Below are 6,554 nucleotides of genomic sequence, written 5' to 3'. Positions count from 1 at the left end.
CTTCAGGTTGCCCGGTGAAGCCTTCCATCCCGTTAGCCTCTTAGCCCCTTTAGGAGCCCACCTGAGAACCCAGGAGCCCTTGGAAAACTCCACCCCTGCAGCTACTACTAATATCTGGTTAGGAAGGCTGCCTCCCACACATCCTGAGCCTTTGGTCCAAATCTCCTGTGAGATGGGGCGACTCAGTAATTTCTCTCTTGCCCCAGTGGTCCCCATCTTCACTGTCCTCCCTAATAAGTGTCCATATGTTTATGACTTTTATGTCGTGCACCTGGTAGGGGAGAGAGACCCACCCGGCCTGACACTGGAGCTGGGGCAGAGGGTGCCCTTGAAAGAGAACCTGAAAGCCAGTGGGAAGTCAGAGAAGGAATCCAGGACTCCCACAGAAAAATGTGTGGGGAGCAGAAGATGATCGCCAAATGGGGAGCAAGAGAGAGTGAAGCCTGAGGGGGCCCATGGGTGAGGATAGTCCACCAAGTATTCTGGGGTTGACATGGCCACGGCCTGGGGCTCGAGCACACGGAGGCCTAGGCATGCCCACGCACAGGGACTTGGTGCCTGGATCCCTTTGGAGGGCCGAGGCCTCTTCAGACAGACCTCAGCCTTTTAACTGGAAGGTCCCTCGTGTACCTTCCACTGACACTACAGTCACTGAAAAAGAAAAACAAACTGTGTGGACAGCCTTCCTTCAGGATCACCTCACCAACCCACGAGTTCCAGGCCTGGATGTAATCCTCCCGGTGGGCTGTCCAAGGCAGGTCTCCTTTACTGTAGGGAAGGAGGGGGAGCAGTCAGCCTGGGGGAGGGCTGTTCCCAGGCCCACACTTACCTCATCGTCTTTATAAATTCCCTCAAGTTGCTTTCATTCACTTTTCTATGAATGTGTCCACTGGGACACATATAAATTCTGGGGCCTGGATGAAACATCGAGAAACTGGCTTGGAAGAAATAAAAGAAGCCAGAAAGAGTGGTTGCCTCTGGTTAGAGATTGGAGAAATTGGAGTCAAGGATGAAGGACTTAATTTTCACTGTTTTACTCTATTATACTGTTTGCATTTTTTATTACATGCTACTTAAAAATCATACTAGCCTTAATAAAGATTAAAAGGACAAGAATAGACAAGTCACAAACAGACATCTTATCAAATAAACCTAACAATACAAAAGGAGATTAACCTGATGAAAGAGGCTAGTCTATTATTCAGGAAGAGAGGTGAATTAGCAAAGCCGAGGGGTGGGGGGCATGGAGGGGCTGCCACATTTGTACATCGCTGGTGTCTATGCACATTGGTAAAGCCTTCTGAAAAGCAATTTGCTAACATTTATGGAGACTTAAAGATTTGTTTTTCACTTGGTACCCCAGTAATTCCACTTCTGGTCATCTAGCCAAAGCAAATAATTGGAAATATGGGGAAAAAAAACTACAGATACAAAAATATTCATTGTAGGGGCCGGCCTCATGGCTTGGTGGTTAAGTGCACGCGCTCCAATGCTGGTGGCCCGGGGTTCGGATCCCGGGCGCGCACCGAGGCACCACTTCTCCGTCCATCCTGAGGCCGAGTCCCACATACAGCAACTAGAAGGATGTGCAGCTATGACATACAACTATCTACTGGGGCTTTGGAGGGAGAAAATAAATAAATAAAATCTTTAAAAAAAAAAAAATTCATTGTAGGAAGACAAAATTTAGAATCCTAGACATCCAATAATATGGGATGGTAATTAACCAATGGGATTCACTCAATGGGTTATTATGCAGCATTTTTAAAAGTGAGACAGATTATCTAATATCAGGAATCATGCTTATTCTAATGTTAAGTGACAATAAAGCATATATAAAATCACATAAACACTGTGGTTATAGTTATGTTTAAAAAAACTGCATAGGAAAAAGGACAAGAAGTAAATGTGCTAAAATGCTCATGGTGGCTGCATTAGGCTAGAGGGGTTATTTTCTACTTTTTTGGTAGAACAGTTACCCTATTTTATTTAATTTATTTATTTTGATGAGGAAGATTAGCCCTGAGCTAACATCTGCTGCCAATCCTCCTCTTTTTTTTTTTTTTTTTTTTTTGCTGAGGAAGATTGACCCTGAGCTAACATCTGTGCCCCATTTTATATGTGGGACACCTGCCACAGCATGACTTGATAAGCAGTGCGTAGGTCTGCACCCAGGATCCGAACCCACAAACCCTGGGCTGCTGAAGTGGAGCACGTGAACTCAACCACTATACCACCGGGCCAGCCCCTAGTTGCCTTATTTTATATAGAAGAATAAATATGTAAAGAAACAAATGAGGTCTGTCTTTCACCTCTACCCGCCAAGCAGGAGCAAATGTGAGTCCTCTTGGCAAGTTGAGGTGTGACCCTACTTTCAGAAACTTCTGGCTAGGAAATGCATACTTAAGGAAGGACAAACACCATAACGCATGCCTTTACTGCCATACTGTTTGAAAAGCTACTCCTGGGATGTACGGATTCTAGCTACTATGTTAAAGTTAAAAGGAAAGTTTACCAAAGTTCACGTTCTGATTACCGAGGGTCCAAACGGAACACAGCAAAATAAACATGGCAACTAGCACCCAGCTGGCCCCGAGTGACGTGTGCAGCATCCCTCCTCTCATCTGACTGTCCAACAGAGGCTGCAAGCACAAGAGCCCATAGAGGCAGCCACCAAGAAACAGTGGCAATTCCAGGCCAAAGTTGGGTGTTTCCAGGCATGAGAGACGATGCCACCACTCTTTGTTCTCCAGGGGACAGAATGGTGAGACCTTGGTCTTTGTGAGCCTGGAACTAGACATGTGAACACCTCAGGCTAGCTGAAAATGCCATTGACCAAAGAGGCAAATAACTAGGTGTTCCTTCAATTCAGTATTCTTTAATATTTGTTCACCACATTTGAGGGACAAGAGGAAGCAGTATGCTGGGGTAAGGAAGGAGGAAGAGTGTCTCTGGGGCAGCATTAGGTCTCTTCACTGCCAGGGGCAGTTCAGCTCTCTGGACATCCCAGACTTGGACATCCCAACTCAGCCAAACCAAGGCTCTGGCCCTATCTGGTTCTCCTTCTTTAGAAGGCAGCTAGTCATCATGCCATTAGCCAAGTATGCCCCTTGCGGGTCTCACCACTTCCCAATGCAGCTATCAGGGTACTGACTTCCCTTAGAGTATTGGTCTAAAACAATTCTCTCCCTCTAATAGTCTCAGCTCCAATCATTCCTCCACTTCATTCATCCTAGACGCCAATGCAACTGGCTGATTCTCTGAATAGCAGTTGCCTTTGGGCAAGAGCAGAAAGAATGAGTCAGGGAGTGAGGGACAAAGAGGAATCTTCCACCTTATCCATAATGTTTGACTTCTTTTATTTAAAAACGTGAAGCGGATATGACCAAATGTTAAGCACTGTTAATTCTTGGTGGCGGGAACACAAATTCCTCAACAAAATAAACCCTAAGTCTGCAAATGGAAATGCTCAGAGATCAGACGCCATGCTGTGTTACCTTGTCTATTTCCGTCTTTCCCCTCTGTGGTGCTCCTGAAATGTCTTTGTTGCTGATGTTGGTAGCAAAGTCACTGGGACTAACTCCACAGCTGGCCTCTTAACATCTGGGAAGCAAGCTCTGGATATAGGCTGACAGTGTCCATGTGATGATGGGGGGGAGTGCAATGTTTCCTGCCTGCACATCTCTGACCATCACAGGGGTGACCAGCCCTGGTCCTGGGCACACCTAACCCTGCCACGGGGCCTGGGAAGGCCACACAATTTCAGAAAGCCCGCAAGCATTTTGTACCATGATTTTAGAATCCAGCAGCAATAAACACACAGACAAAAGAAAAAAATTCCCATGAAGGGGAGGAGGTAGTGGAGTGAGTTATTCGTTTCAGAAAATGAACCTGATTGAGGGAGCCATGTGTGAATCAGGAACAAACACTGCTCAGGAGGGTTGGGGCTTTGGACTATACCTAGGTCAGACGAGGAGGCCTCAGGCAGGTTGAGTGCAGGCCAGTTCTCTTTTCTGGTTCTTCACTATCTAAATGCCAGGAGAAGTCTCCCCAGGAAGAGTGGATGGGGACACGGACTGTCTCCTTCTGGAGGAGCCAGGAGCCCTGGAGGGAGCTTCTCATCCATCCTTTTCAGATCCTGTTTCCCTTGCCCATCTCCAAAAAGCCCGTATTCATGGCACCTGATGAAAGGCAAGGCTGCCCTAGCCTGAGATGGAACCCAGCAAACCAAGGAGCTGGGCTGGCAGGCTTACCAGTCCGGCCCTTTCAAAGGCAGGAGGGCATTTAACCGGAGACATCTGTTTATCTTAATCTCCAAGCCCCTTCCTGGAAAACAAGCCTGGCTTGCAGGGGCCAGAAGGCCCAGGGGCAGTTGGCTAACCATAAGGTTAGCCAGGCTGGCAGCCTGCAGCTGGCAAGAGAGGGCCTTGCAGAGAGGAGCTGGCAGGACTCACTGTCCAAGAGCAGACTTGCAATCCAGAAGCCAGGGCAATGTGACCTCAGACAGACCTCCCAGGCTTTGTGCCGAATCTCTCCAGCTAGGGAAGTCAGTGGTGACTACTTTGGAGGGCAGCAGGGGAGGGCGACTAAGGTACTGGGCAAGCCTGGGTTAGCAAGAGCAGCAGGGCTGGGGCTTCATCCCAGCCCACTATTTACTAGGTGGTGACTTCGGGCATGTTATTTCTCTTTCTGCACATGTTCCCTGACCTGGGAAAGTGAGTAATACCATCCACTCATCGGGTGCAGATTACATCAGATCAAGTCCAAAGATTCCTGGCCCACGGGGGTCTGCCCAATCACAACTTCTACACTGTTAACGGATTTTAGATGTTAAAAAAGAATCATCCCCGAGCCAGCCCTGATGGCCTAGTGGTTAAAGTTCAGTGCGCTCCGCTTCGGCTACCCGGCTTCAGTTCCTGGGCACGGAACCACACCACTTGACTGTCAGTTGCCATGCTATGGGGGCGGCTCACATGGAAGAACTAGAAGGACCTGTAACTAGAATATGTAACTATGTACTGGGGCTTTGGGGAGGGGAAAAAAAAAAGAGAGGAAGATTGGCAACAGATGTTAGCTCAGGGCAAATCTTTCCCAGCCAAAAAAAAAAAATCATTCCCACTGCCCCAAAATACCACTGGATCTGCCCAAAACTGGGCGAAATTGATTCGTTTTTGTAGAATCCCTGGGCATGTTCAGAAGGGATGCCCTCTGTCCATTGTGTGGATGAAGAGGGGGGTGCCTAGCACTTCCCCCACAAACCCCAAGTTAAGGAGGTTGGGAGGCCGGCTTCCACCGCTGGAGCCCTCCACTCCTGGGAATGAATGGCTGGGCAGAAGGTCCCTTCCTTCAAGATGAGCTCCTGCACACAGCTCTAATCCTGAAGCTGGCTGTGCCCCATAGTTTTCTCCCTCCTTGGACACAGGTCAGCCCCCTGCCCACTCACAGGAATCCAGAGCCCATTCCCACTGGGACCGTTCTCCCAGCTTAGCAGACTGGGCTGCCACCTCCGGGAAGGCCACCCACTGCTGTCAAGCCCAGGGTTTCCAGACTCCAGCCCAACCACCCAGTACTCCTTAATGAGCTACTCTGGGGTGAGGGTTTATTAGTGATCTCAGTCGATAGTGTTCTCTTGGGGAAAATCCACTGATTTCAGGTTGCAAGTGCAGCTTTGAATGTAAGACTAACAAGAAAGGTGCACTACTCAATGGAGATTATTATTATTATATGCTCTTATAGAAGAAGGTTTTCACCACAAAGCAGTCTGAGGGTTGGGAGGGTTAATGGTCTCTGCGAACCACCCAAACTCGGGCACTTGCTAATGTTCCCCGAAGACCACCAGGCATACAGTGAGACCTGATGGGAGGCCCGATGACCACCTGGAACAGCCACCCCACCCAGATCAGCCCCAGACAAGTCAGGCTAGCACAGCACCAGGGTAGCAGCGAAGATAAAATGAGAGATCCAAAGATCACAGCAGCACACGGCACTAAGGACAGCGAGGTTAGAAGAGCAGCTAAAAATCTGTGACTAGCAATGTCCAGCAGGTCAGCGGCTTCAGCCGTTAACTGTGATTTCCACGTGCCTTTGCAGTGCTCAGAGTGGAGGCAGCTGGCCATTGAGCTGCATAGAAACCTGCAATTGAAGGCCAGATCTGAAAGAGGCAGGATCAGGCCTCAGGAGTCCCTAACACAGGAGCCAATGCAAGATGTTTGCCCTCCAGGGCAGTGAGCAGTGGTGACAGGCCGCAGAGCTTCCTGGTGCCAAGTGTGAACTCCAGAACCAGACCCAGGCTCCAATCCCAGCTCTTCCACTGCCTACCACGTGCCTTTGGGGAGGTTAGTAACTCCCTCACTTGTCACAATAGTACCTGCTCAGGGGGTGGGCAGAAGGATCAAGCAAGTCATTATGTGTCAAGGGTTTAGAACAATGCTTGATATGTGGCAGGTAAGTGCTCAACACGTTAGCTATTGAGTTGTCTATGGTCTCAGGGAAACTGGCGGTACTGACTATGGCTGGAGGGCTAGCAAAGCACAAGGAGAAATAGACAAATTGGG

Source organism: Diceros bicornis, chromosome 5 (assembly GCF_020826845.1).
Source record: "Diceros bicornis minor isolate mBicDic1 chromosome 5, mDicBic1.mat.cur, whole genome shotgun sequence".
Taxonomy (NCBI): Eukaryota; Metazoa; Chordata; class Mammalia; order Perissodactyla; family Rhinocerotidae; genus Diceros; species Diceros bicornis.
This window is presented reverse-complemented; position numbering follows the sequence as displayed.